The 14,061-nt window shown below is 44.7% G+C and overlaps 1 protein-coding gene across 1 annotated transcript in view; it reads left to right on the top strand.

Annotated features, from left to right (window-relative positions):
- Positions 1-6,313: 6,313 nt before the first annotated feature.
- shank3b (SH3 and multiple ankyrin repeat domains 3b) overlaps positions 6,314-14,061 on the top strand; it is a 79,861-nt gene continuing 72,113 nt past the window's right edge. The window contains exons 1-2 of the mRNA XM_061983550.2: positions 6,314-6,450; positions 9,421-9,640. The gene's annotated coding sequence lies outside the window, so the exon portion shown is untranslated. The remainder of the gene's footprint in view (positions 6,451-9,420; positions 9,641-14,061) is intronic.

Below are 14,061 nucleotides of genomic sequence, written 5' to 3'. Positions count from 1 at the left end.
AATAACCCAACATTAAGTTATTATAACTGAACTTTTTGGTTAAATAATTTAACCCAATAGTTTGGTTGGGAATAACCCAACATTAAGTTATCATAAGTCAACGTTTTGGTTCAATAATTCAACCCAATAGTTTGGTTGGGAACAACCCAACATTGAGTTATCATAAGTCAACTTTTTGGTTAAATAATTCAACCCAATAGTTTGGTTGGGAATAATCCAACATGAAGTTATCATAACTCAACTTTTTGGTTAAATAATTCAACCCAACATTGAGTTATCATAACTCAACTTTTTGGTTAAATAATTAAACGCTAAAGTTTGGTTGGGAATAATCCAACATTAAGTTATCATAACTCAACTTTTTGGTTAAATAATTCAACCCAACATTAAGTTATCATAACTCAACTTTTTGGTTAAATAATTCAACCCAATAGTTGGGTTTGGAATAACCCAACATTGTAGTAAGCATAACTCAGCTTTTTTGTGTTAAATAAATTCAACCCAATAGTTAGGTTATTAATTAACCAACATTGAGTTGGCATAACTCAACTTTTGGGTTAAATAATTCAACCCAATAGTTTGGTTGGGAACAACCCAACATTAAGATATCATAACTCAACTTTTTGGTTAAATAATTCAACCCAGTTTGGTTGGGAATAACCCAACATTAAGTTATCATAACTCAACTTTTTGGTTAAATAATTCAACCCAATAGTTTGGTTGGGAACAATCCAACATTAAGTTATCATAACTCAACTTTTTGGTTAAATAATTCAACCCAATAGTTTGGTTGGGAATAATCCAACATTAAGTTATCATAACTGAACTTTTTGGTTAAATAATTCAACCCAATAGTTTGGTTGGGAATAATCCAACATTAAGTTATCATAACTCAACTTTTTGGTTAAATAATTCAACCCAATAGTTTGGTTGGGAATAATCCAACATTAAGTTATCATAACTGAACTTTTTGGTTAAATAATTCAACCCAATAGTTTGGTTGGGAATAACCCAACATTAAGTTATCATAACTCAACTTTTTGGTTAAATAATTCAACCCAATAGTTTGGTTGGGAACAACCCAACATTAAGTTATCATAACTGAACTTTTTGGTTAAATTATTGAACCCAATAGTTTGGTTGGGAATAACCCAACATTGAGTTATAATAACTCAACTTTTTGGTTAAATAATTCAACGCTAAAGTTGGGTTGAAAAAATGTACCCAAAATGTTGAGTTAAAATAACTCAAATAAGGGGTTCGTCCTTTTCTGAACCAGCATTTGGGTTAAAATTGGGTTATTTTTTAAGCCAACATTTTGAAGTGTGTACAAACACTTCCAGTGTGTACATCCTCTTCACATCCACTGTGTGTCCTCAGGCCGTGCTGTCAGACGCGCTTGGGGTCAAAGGTGAGGTGCGCAAAGAGAGGCGTCTCTTTCTAATTGGCCAAACGCGGGTCCACCTGGACGTGGTGGAAGGACTTGGACACTACATGGAGCTGGAGGTCTCATTCGCACTGGAAATTAAGCTGTGGTGTTTTGTTTTCTACTTTTGTCTTACCTGTCTTTCTTTAGGTGGTGATGCGTCCAGATCAGACGCTGCAGGACGGACAGCAGGTGTGTTTGTTTTCATCACGCTTCGAGCAGTTTTGTTCAACGTGAGAGTTTTGTGTGCCGGCAGGTGGCCGAGGGTCTGATGGAGCAGCTTGGCGTGGCCAAGGAGAGTCTGGTGACGGGCGCCTATGTGGACCTGCTGCTCGAGGGACGCACTGGCTCTTAGATCAAACACCAGCACAGAGTAACTACAAAACCCAAAACCAGTGAAGTTGGCACGTTGTGTAATTTGTAAATAAAAAGAGAATACAATGATTTGCAAAGACAAGATATTTAATGTTCCAACTGAGAAACTTCATTTTGTTTGCAAATAATCATTAACGTAGAATTTAATGGCAGCAACACATTGCAAAAAAGTTGTCACATGGACATATTTACCACTGTGTTACATGGCCTTTCCTTTTAACAACACTCAGTAAACGTTTGGGAACTGAGGAGACACATTTTTGAAGCTTCTCAGGTGGAATTCTTTCCCATTCTTGCTTGATGTACAGCTTAAGTTGTTCAACAGTCCGGGGGTCTCCCTTGTGCTATTTTAGGCTTCATAATGTGCCACACATTTTCAATGGGAGACAGGTCTGGACTACAGGCAGGCCAGTCTAGTACCCGCACTCTTTTACTATGAAGCCACGCTGTTGTAACACGTGGCTTGGCATTGTCTTGCTGAAATAAGCAGGGGCGTCCATGGCAACATATGTTGCTCCAAAACCTGTATGTACCTTTGGTGCCTTCACAGATGTGTAAGTTACCCATGTCTTGGGCACTAATACACCCCCATACCATCACAGATGCTGGCTTTTCAACTTTGCGCCTATAACAATCCGGATGGTTCTTTTTCTCTTTGATCTGGAGGACACAACGTCCACAGTTTCCAAAAACAATTTGAAATGTGGACTCGTCAGACCACAGAACACTTTTCCACCTTGCATCAGTCCATCTTAGATGAGCTCGGGCCCAGCGAAACCGGCGGCGTTTCCGGGTGTTGTTGATAAATGGCTTTCGCTTTGCATAGTAGACTTTTAACCTGCACTTACAGATGTAGCGACAAACTGTAGTTACTGACAGTGGTTTTCTGAAGTGTTCCTGATGTGGTGATATCCTTTACACACTGATGTCGCTTTTTGATGCAGTACCGCCTGAGGGATCGAAGGTCCGTAATATCATCACTTACGTACGTGCAGTGATTTCTTCAGATTCTCTGAACCTTTTGATGATATTACGGACCGTAGATGGTGAAATCCCGAAATTCCTTGCAATAGCTGGTTGAGAAATGTTGAACAATTTATTCAGGCATTTGTTGACAAAGTGGTGACCCTCGCCCCATCCTTGTTTGTGAATGACTGAGCATTTTATGGAAGCTGCTTTTATAGCCAATCATGGCACCCGCCTGTTCCCAATTAGCCTGTTCACCTGTGGGATGTTCCAAATAACTGTTCGATGAGCATTCTTCAACCTTCTCAGTCTTTTTTGCCACTTGTGCCAGCTTTTTTGAAACATGTTGCAGGCATCAAATCCCAAATGAGCTATAAACATGGAACAAAAACTTACTTGGCTTGGACAAAAATAGTTGCATGAAGAATGGACATGGGAAGAAGTGCCAGGCATGGACAGAGCATAAATGTGGTGATGTCGTCAGGACGAACAACAGAAAATGAATGAACTTAAATACTAATATTTGCAAAAAATAAATTAAGTTTCTCAGTTTGAACATGAAATATCTTGTCTTTGCAGTCTATTCAATTGAATAGAAGTTGAAAAGGATTTGCAAATCATTGTCTTCTGTTTTTATTTACCATTTACACAACGTGACAACTTCACTGCTTTTGGGGTTTGTAGTATGAATGTTTGAATGGTTTAAATGTTTAAGAGTTTGAATTTCCAGGAAACCCAGAATTTAGTTTGGAACATGAGAAAGTGTTCGTTTGAATGTCCAGGATGAGTGTAATGTGTTGATGTTGGATGGAAAAATGTCTCATTCATTTCAATGGGAAGGTCCTGGAATTTTGGGATTTTTTTTTTTTTTTAAAATTATTAGGAGCATGAATGTCCTGAATGAGCCGAATTGGTTGGTGTCGGAATTGTTTAAATCGGTCACGAAATGTTGAAGTAGTAATCGTTTTTTAATTGAGAAATGGTATTACGGAATTTCGGGAAAAACAGGAATTTTATAAGTTCTTAAACAAGCTTGGTTTATGTCGTGATTAAGAGGAATCTTTTTGATGGTGGAACAGTTAAAATGGGTTAAAAATTGTGGAAGGAGTAGTCGACACAAAAAAGTGTTTGAAAAAACGGGAATTCTGGGAAAATTTTTTGAACTTTGAAAAATGATAATTTGAATGTCCAGGATGAGTGGAATATGTTCAAGATGGAATGGTTTGCCCAACCAGTCTACATGTGTTTTGTGGACTTGGAGAAGGCATTCGACCGTGTCCCTCGGGAAGTCCTGTGGGGAGTGCTCAGAGAGTATGGGGTATCGGACTGTCTGATTGTGGCGGTCCGCTCCCTGTATGATCAGTGTCAGAGCTTGGTCCGCATTGCCGGCAGTAAGTCGGACACGTTTCCGGTGAGGGTTGGACTCCGCCAAGGCTGCCCTTTGTCACCCATTCTGTTCATAACTTTTATGGACAGAATTTCTAGGCGCAGTCAAGGCGTTGAGGGGATCCGGTTTGGTGGCTGCAGGATTAGGTCTCTGCTTTTTGCAGATGATGTGGTCCTGATGGCTTCATCTAGCCAGGATCTTCAGCTCTCACTGGATCGGTTCGCAGCTGAGTGTGAAGCGACTGGGATGAGAATCAGCACCTCCAAGTCCGAGTCCATGGTTCTCGCCCGGAAAAGGGTGGAGTGCCATCTCCGGGTTGGGGAGGAGATCTTGCCCCAAGTGGAGGAGTTCAAGTACCTCGGAGTCTTGTTCACGAGTGAGGGAAGAGTGGATCGTGAGATCGACAGGCGGATCGGTGCGGCGTCTTCAGTAATGCGGACGCTGTATCGATCCGTTGTGGTGAAGAAGGAGCTGAGCCGGAAGGCAAAGCTCTCGATTTACCGGTCGATCTACGGTCCCATCCTCACCTATGGTCATGAGCTTTGGGTTATGACCGAAAGGACAAGATCACGGGTACAAGCGGCCGAAATGAGTTTCCTCCGCCGGGTGGCGGGGCTCTCCCTTAGAGATAGGGTGAGAAGCTCTGTCATCCGGGGGGAGCTCAAAGTAAAGCCGCTGCTCCTCCACATGGAGAGGAGCCAGATGAGGTGGTTCGGGCATCTGGTCAGGATGCCACCCGAGCGCCTCCCTAAGGAGGTGTTTAGGGCACGTCCGACCGGTAGGAGGCCACGAGGAAGACCCAGGACACATTGGGAAGACTATGTCTCCCGGCTGGCCTGGGAACGCCTCGGGATCCCCCGGGAGGAGCTGGACGAAGTGGCTGGGGAGAGGGAAGTCTGGGCTTCCCTGCTTAGGCTGCTGCCCCCGCGACCCGACCTCGGATAAGCGGAAGAAGATGGATGGATGGATGGATGGATGGAATGGTTTGAATCGGTTGAAAAATGTGGGAAATGTTGCAAGTTTGAAAAATGGCCAATTCATTTTAAATGGGAAAGATGTCCCGGAAAACCTGGAAATCTGGGAATTTTTGGAATTTGTCAGGGAAAAGCCCGCGATTCTCGAATAGGCTGAACAGTTAGAGGTTGGATTGGTTTGAATCGGATGCAAAATGTGGAAAGTAGATCGTGCCAAAATCTGGAGAAGAAAAATGATAAGATTAATTTTGGTGTAGAAAACCATGTGTGAATGTTTGGAGCACTCACACAACTAGACATAAAACAATGTATGTCTTTTTTTTTACTAAATAAATCAAAAGTGTACAATCAATAGTTGGTTTGTGTTCAAATGTTTATTAACTAGACTTAGTGAATCATTTAGTTGCCGTGATGTGGAGCAGCCAGCAGAGGGCGCCATCCCCGTCCTCTTCCCTGGGTCTGACGTCCACCCCGCACTTAGTGATTATGATCTGATAACTACAACTAATTACTGTCTTTAAGCAGTAGTTCATCAACGATTGATGAGGCAGTCACTAATAATTCAAAGTCATATGAAGATGAGGTGCAGCTGCAGGGGTCTGGTTGTCATGGCAACTGTCCACTAGCGCCTGATGACGAAGTTAAGTAGGCTGATATGGAAGTTTGCCTCTGAACGAATCCAGCAGAGGGCGCTGTTGCACTGCAGCTTCATGTAAGTTATCTTTTTGAAAAATGTTTAAATCACGTGACTCCTCCCTTAGTGTTGTCCTGTCTGACCCCCCCCCAGGTCTTCTACCTGACCTTGTGGGCGGAGCCAGCCAGGAGAAGACGCCTTGGAGGGTTGCTAGGCAACCAGAAAGTTGCCGCTCCAGGCCAGAGGCCTCCCTCAGACCATACCAACGAAGAAGGACTGAAAGTATTTGATTTCCCATCATGCAGCAGGCTGACTGGGATTGGACAGAGAAGGCGAATCTGACGGTCCCCCCCCCCCCCGCCCTCCCCTACTGCTCTATTGCATCGTTGCCACGGCGACGGGGCCGCTCCTCCACACCCACGCCGATCACCCCGACTCTCTCACTGTGGAAGCCAGCGAGTGAGAGAGAGAGAGGTGTGTGTTCTAACCCACGCACTGGAGTGGGAGATGGCGTGCGCATGCTCACGTGCACACACACACACACACACACACACACAGCAGTGTGTGCGTGGGTTGAAGCCAGCAGCCTTCCACTCGTCCTGCTCCTACCTCTCTCCTCATCAGCATCCTCCTCTTCCTCCTGCTTGATCAGTCCATCATGATGGAGAACAAGTCGCTCATCTGCTGGGTGAGTCTCTGCGCACCAACTCCTCCATGCACGTGTGTGTGTGAAACTTTTCCCACCTTTACACACATTCCTTCCTTTTAAACCACCTTGGCTAGCATCCTTTACATCTCCTTCTTTCCTTTGCTACAAGCTCCGCCCATCAGAACTGAGTGGACATTGCTAGCACATTTGTAGCCACTTAAATGTCTTCATGGATGACTTTTGTAAAGACACAGATGGATACATTGCTCCTGGGACCATGGGATGTGTCTTAAGAAACCCCATCTTTAAATCCTGCTTTGGCTTTGAAATGCGTCGTTCAGCTTCATTTGTGACTTCTTGGTGACAAAACATGCTGGTTAGGAGTCTTCCAGCTTCATTGATTGGACTTTTTTCCCCCCAACATCCTTCTTTCCTTCCTCGTCGCTCTTGCCACCTCCTCTCCCTCATATGCTTCCTTTCTTCCTCCTTCCCTCACCTTCACCTCTTTATTTCCTCTCCTTCCCACACCGTCCTCTTTGACTTTTTTTTTTTTTTTACTTTTCTTTCCTCCAGCATCCTCTTGAGTGTGTGTGTGTTACGTAAGTGCAGCGGTGAGTGTGTAGGCCGCCGTCTCACAACGTCTATCTGGGAGATGATCTGCTCAAGAAGTGTACCGTATCTTCTTGGCACAAGACCTGGTTGTCATGGCGACGTCCTGCGATGAGACACGTTTGTGTGGACAGTCGACTGTGGATTTTGAGTCTAGTGTCCACCATGTTTCAGGAGTTGAAGAAGAAGCGCCACCTCTGTTTCAGCGATGTGAGAAATATGACAAGATAGCGTGTGTGTGTGTGTGTGGCGTGTGAACAGTGGGTTTTATCAGCTCCTGTCATTGGTTGCCATGGTAATGGGCAAAGGGAGCTACATTTCCAGGGCAAATGCGATGTGTTCCTACTTGAAGACTTTTTCCATGGTTAACTTTCTGATGTTTGCCTGAACATCACTAGGAGAAAATCACCATCATGTGTGTGTGTGTGTGTGTGTGTGTGTGTTATCAGTGCAGTCCAGCTTCTCACCTTTTCCTTCCTCACATCCTCTCCTTCGCCCACACACACAGGAAACAGGAAGCGTGAGTCACAGGAAGCACTGTAGTTCTGATTCCCCTCATGGCATCCTGTTGTTTGCGTCGCCACGGCGACAAGGTGCTAGCGAGTCCCGGCGGCGTCACACGGCGTAGCGGACAGCTAGTTTTAGCTACTTCCTGGTGTGTGAGACAATACAGGTAAAAGCCAGTAAATTAGAATATTTTGAAAAACTTGATTTATTTCAGTAATTGCATTCAAAAGGTGTAACTTGTACATTATATTTATTCATTGCACACAGACTGATGCATTCAAATGTTTATTTCATTTCATTTTGATGATTTGAAGTGGCAACAAATGAAAAGCCAAAATTCCGTGCGTCACAAAATTAGAATATTACTTAAGGCTAATACAAAAAAGGGATTTTTAGAAATGTTGGCCAACTGAAAAGTATGAAAATGAAAAATATGAGCATGTACAATACTCAATACTTGGTTGGAGCTCCTTTTGCCTCAATTACTGCGTTAACGCGGCGTGGCATGGAGTCGATGAGTTTCTGGCACTGCTCAGGTGTTATGAGAGCCCAGGTTGCTCTGATAGTGGCCTTCAACTCTTCTGCGTTTTTGGGTCTGGCATTCTGCATCTTCCTTTTCACAATACCCCACAGATTTTCTATGGGGCTAAGGTCAGGGGAGTTGGCGGGCCAATTTAGAACAGAAATACCATGGTCCGTAAACCAGGCACGGGTAGATTTTGCGCTGTGTGCAGGCGCCAAGTCCTGTTGGAACTTGAAATCTCCATCTCCATAGAGCAGGTCAGCAGCAGGAAGCATGAAGTGCTCTAAAACTTGCTGGTAGACGGCTGCGTTGACCCTGGATCTCAGGAAACAGAGTGGACCGACACCAGCAGATGACATGGCACCCCAAACCATCACCCAACCATGCAAATTTTGCATTTCCTTTGGAAATCGAGGTCCCAGAGTCTGGAGGAAGACAGGAGAGGCACAGGATCCACGTTGCCTGAAGTCTAGTGTAAAGTTTCCACCATCAGTGATGGTTTGGGGTGCCATGTCATCTGCTGGTGTCGGTCCACTCTGTTTCCTGAGATCCAGGGTCAACGCAGCCGTCTACCAGCAAGTTTTAGAGCACTTCATGCTTCCTGCTGCTGACCTGCTCTATGGAGATGGAGATTTCAAGTTCCAACAGGACTTGGCGCCTGCACACAGCGCAAAATCTACCCGTGCCTGGTTTACGGACCATGGTATTTCTGTTCTAAATTGGCCCGCCAACTCCCCTGACCTTAGCCCCATAGAAAATCTGTGGGGTATTGTGAAAAGGAAGATGCAGAATGCCAGACCCAAAAACGCAGAAGAGTTGAAGGCCACTATCAGAGCAACCTGGGCTCTCATAACACCTGAGCAGTGCCAGAAACTCATCGACTCCATGCCACGCCGCATTAACGCAGTAATTGAGGCAAAAGGAGCTCCAACCAAGTATTGAGTATTGTACATGCTCATATTTTTCATTTTCATACTTCTCAGTTGGCCAACATTTCTAAAAATCCCTTTTTTGTATTAGCCTTAAGTAATATTCTAATTTTGTGACACGCGGAATTTTGGATTTTCATTTGTTGCCACTTCAAATCATCAAAATTAAATGAAATAAACATTTGAATGCATCAGTCTGTGTGCAATGAATAAATATAATGTACAAGTTACACCTTTTGAATGCAATTACTGAAATAAATCAAGTTTTTCCAAATATTCTAATTTACTGGCTTTTACCTGTAAGCATGTCTCCAGCAGCCTAACGATTATGTCTCTGTCCACCCCCCTCCATCGCCCCGTTTACATCCTGACCCACGCCCGCCCAACCCCCCCCCCCCCCCCCCCCATCTTCCTCTCGCTCTTCCTCCCTCTCCAACACAGGATGGGCCGGCCAGCTCCCACAATACCATCTGAAGGTCTCGCTGCCGCCACCCACCTGAGGCGTCCCCACGGCTTCGTACGTCCGAGACATCGAGCCGCCCGTCAAACTGGACCAGGACCAGACTCCGATCGGAACACTGAAGCCATAAAGCGGTCCGGCTCTGGATCAGTCCAGCACAGATCGCTCACAGGAAAAGTTTGATGGGACTGCTGCCTGTAGGTAGGAAAACTTTTCTTTCAATATTGCTTCATCCTTCTTAGTAGGACCGAAACAACGCCGCACGTACACTTCCTGTCCGCTATAGTCTTACTTAGCTTGGGGGGGAAGATCTGAATAAGCTCTTATTTTACCTTCACCGGCCTCGGGATCCAATGCTGCGATGTCAGGGTCAGAATGTAAGAGTGTCATGTGACCTTGGACGCTTCACACTCCTCCGTGTCCCGTGTGTGTGTCAGTGGACGCTCGGAGCAGGACGGAAAGCGCCGGAGTCAGCAGTTAGGATGTAGTTTCACACGGCGACTGTGAAAATTGTTCAGCTGCGTTGCCATAGCAACAGCGAGCATGTAGAGCGCACACACACACACACACTGATTGACACAGTGAGGTTAGCACAGGATTCCCTGTTTTCCAGTTGCTATGGCAACACCCCACTCACGGCCTCGCTGGCTCACCTTGATGGAAGCAGCTATTAAGTTTGGTCAGCAAATGTCCTCATTAGCAGGAAGTAGAGCCGCGCCACATCCTCCAGTAACAGGAAGTACTAACAAGACGACCGACGAGGCTTCCATATAAGACGGATAGCCACGGGACTTGACTGTTCTTCGGACGAATTTCCACACTGTTCTTTCCAAAAGTGTGTGTGTGAGACAGTTGAAAAACAGGAAGTGATATAACATTCCTGGGCCATTATTAGCATTAGAGAAGGTGGGGAGGTCAGAAGAGTGTTAGAACGTTCTCCAACTCACAAAAGTGACACGGATCCATCCATCCATCCATCCATCTTCTTCCGCTTATCCGAGGTCGGGTCGCGGGGGCAGCAGCCTAAGCAGGGAAGCCCAGACTTCCCTCTCCCCAGCCACTTCATCCAGCTCCTCCCGGGGGATCCCGAGGCGTTCCCAGGCCAGCCGGGAGACATAGTCTTCCCAACGTGTCCTGGGTCTTCCTCGTGGCCTCCTACCGGTCGGACGTGCCCTAAACACCTCCTTAGGGAGGCGTTCGGGTGGCATCCTGACCAGATGCCCGAACCACCTCATCTGGCTCCTCTCGATGCGGAGGAGCAGCGGCTTTACTTTGAGCTCCCCCCGGATGACAGAGCTTCTCACCCTATCTCTAAGGGAGAGCCCCACCACCCGGCGGAGGAAACTCATTTCGGCCGCTTGTACCCGTGATCTTGTCCTTTCGGTCATAACCCAAAGCTCATGACCATAGGTGAGGATGGGAACGTAGATCGACCGGTAAATTGAGAGCTTTGCCTTCCGGCTCAGCTCCTTCTTCACCACAACGGATCGATACAGCGTCCGCATTACTGAAGACGCCGCACCGATCCGCCTGTCGATCTCACGATCCACTCTTCCCTCACTCGTGAACAAGACTCCGAGGTACTTGAACTCCTCCACTTGGGGCAAGATCTCCTCCCCAACCCGGAGATGGCACTCCACCCTTTTCCGGGCGAGAACCATGGACTCGGACTTGGAGGTGCTGATTCTCATCCCAGTCGCTTCACACTCAGCTGCGAACCGATCCAGTGAGAGCTGAAGATCCTGGCCAGATGAAGCCATCAGGACCACATCATCTGCAAAAAGCAGAGACCTAATCCTGCAGCCACCAAACCGGATCCCCTCAACGCCTTGACTGCGCCTAGAAATTCTGTCCATAAAAGTTATGAACAGAATCGGTGACAAAGGGTGACACGGATCCATTAAACATAAATGTCAATTTGGATGTGACTTGCATATTTCCTTATGTTTACTGAAGAAGGTCGGGGGTCACAGTCACTAGTCCAGGGGTCGGCAACCCGCGGCTCTTTGATCACTCTGATGCGGCTCAGCAGCTTACTTGCTGACAGAGGTGGGACCAAGTCATTGTTTTGCAAGTCACAAGTAAGTCTCAAGTCTTTGCCCTCAAGTCCGAGTCAAGTCCCGAGTCAAGACTGGAAAGTCTCAAGTCAAGTCCTAAGTCCTGCATTTTGAGTTTCGAGTCCTTTCAAGTCCTTTTAACCACAGACTAATATATTAACACAGATTGTGTATGCTTTTCAAACGCTGTATTTATTTATTAAAACAAGTGCATTTTAAATTGCAGGAAAGAAAATTGTGCTGACATTGCACTTTATAATAGCACTATTAACCAGTCATTTTAAACATTAACTCATTCCTTTACAGAACAAACACATTGAAAAATAAAGTGCAAATGTACTTATTTGTACAAAAGTGTTCACATTGAAAAAACATGACATATACGTGAACATAACAAAAAAGTTGTACTTTTTATATGTCAGGGCCCTATGCTGCATTGCATTTGCAAAAGACCAAATTAGCCAAGAGTCTGTCAGTCATTTGTGCACGATGGGGGCGTAGTATGATGCCACCATGGCTGAAAACTCGCTCCACTGGAGCACTGGAGGCAGGCACTGCCAAGACTCTCATGGCCACTCGGAACAGTGAAGGAAAAGTCTTCATGTTCAATGCCCAGAACAAAAGGGGGGAGAGAGTTGTTTTGGGTTGGTGCACTACTTGTAAGTGTATCTTGTGTTTTTTATGTTGATTTAATTAAAAAAAGAAAAAAAAAAAAGATTTCTTGTGCGGCCCGATACCAATCGATCCACGGCCCGGTGGTTGGGGACCACTGAGGTAAACAACCAACAGTATGTCAGAAAGCTAGCTAAAACGGTACACTTATTCATAATATAGTATACATTTTAACTGACCTTTATTTGACTATTTTTGTCTTTTTTTAGGTGGCTAAAATACGCGGTGCTGCTGACCGCCGTCTAACGTTACGTGTGATATATTGACTAACGTAACCCTGCTTAAAAAAAATCACTGAACAAAAAGTATGAATAAGGTAGTGAACTGCAACAGATTCCCGTGTTTGCAATAACGTTATAACGTTAGCAGTGAGTTTACAGCCTCACTGATTTAACTACACAGCAAATAAAAGTCACGTTACTTAGCCAATAAACGTTATCTTACATTCAAAACTTACCGTTCTTTGTGCAACTTCAAATGCCGGACGAAGTTGGAAGTTGTTGCCTCTCCATCAGTCATTTTGGAACCGCATGTGTTGCATACTGCAAACCGTTTTGTGTTGACCACCTCGTCATTTTTATACCCAAACGAAATTATTTTAGGTATCATTTTTTGTTCACTGGCGTGTGGTTTGGACATGTCTTCTTCCTGCAATTTGATTGGATGAATGCTGTGTGATGAAAACAAAGTAGATCTAATTTGATTGGCTGTTGTACTGAGAGCACACCAGCTGACACACGCAACGCTGATAGACAAGTACACAATGAAAAATACGGAGCGCTCCCGAATAACTTTTTCATCTTTGGGTTTTGGGGAAAGTAGCAAGTCATGTCAAGTCATGTCAATTCAAAAGGCTCAAGTCCAAGTGAAGTCACAAGTCATTGATGTTAAAGTCTAAGTCGAGTTGCAAGTCTTTTTACATTTTGTCAAGTCGAGTCTAAAGTCATCAAATTCATGACTCGAGTCTGACTCGAGTCCAAGTCATGTGACTCGAGTCCACACCTCTGCTTGCTGAACCCCCCAATTTTCCCGTGAGACTTCCGAATTTCAGTGCCTCTCGCAGATAATTCCGGGGATTAATATTCACCGATTTTCACCCTTAAAGCTATAATAAGGGCGTGCCGTGATGGTACAACATTTGACGCCCTCTACAATCTGTATTGACAGCGTGCCACCCCAACACTTGTTATACAATATACATCTTCTGCTTACACACGTACGTGACAGCAATACATACTTGGTCAACAGCCACACAGGTTACACTGACGGTGACCACATAAAACAACTTTAACACTCTTACTAATAATGCGCCACACTTTGAACCAAAACCAAACAAGAATGACAAACACATTTCGGGAGAACATCTGCACCTTAACACAACATACAGGTAAAAGCCAGTAAATTAGAATATTTTGAAAAACTTGATTTATTTCAGTAATTGCATTCAAAAGGTGTAACTTGTACATTATATTTATTCATTGCACACAGACTGATGCATTCAAATGTTTATTTCATTTAATTTTGATGATTTGAAGTGGCAACAAATGAAAATCCAAAATTCCGTGTGTCACAAAATTAGAATATTACTTAAGGCTAATACAAAAAAGGGATTTTTAGAAATGTTGGCCAACTGAAAAGTATGAAAATGAAAAATATGAGCATGTACAATACTCAATACTTGGTTGGAGCTCCTTTTGCCTCAATTACTGCGTTAATGCGGCGTGGCATGGAGTCGATGAGTTTCTGGCACTGCTCAGGTGTTATGAGAGCCCAGGTTGCTCTGATAGTGGCCTTCAACTCTTCTGCGTTTTTGGGTCTGGCATTCTGCATCTTCCTTTTCACAATACCCCACAGATTTTCTATGGGGCTAAGGTCAGGGGAGTTGGCGGGCCA

Source organism: Nerophis lumbriciformis, linkage group LG25 (assembly GCF_033978685.3).
Source record: "Nerophis lumbriciformis linkage group LG25, RoL_Nlum_v2.1, whole genome shotgun sequence".
NCBI lineage: Eukaryota > Metazoa > Chordata > Actinopteri > Syngnathiformes > Syngnathidae > Nerophis > Nerophis lumbriciformis.
This window is presented reverse-complemented; position numbering and strand designations above follow the sequence as displayed.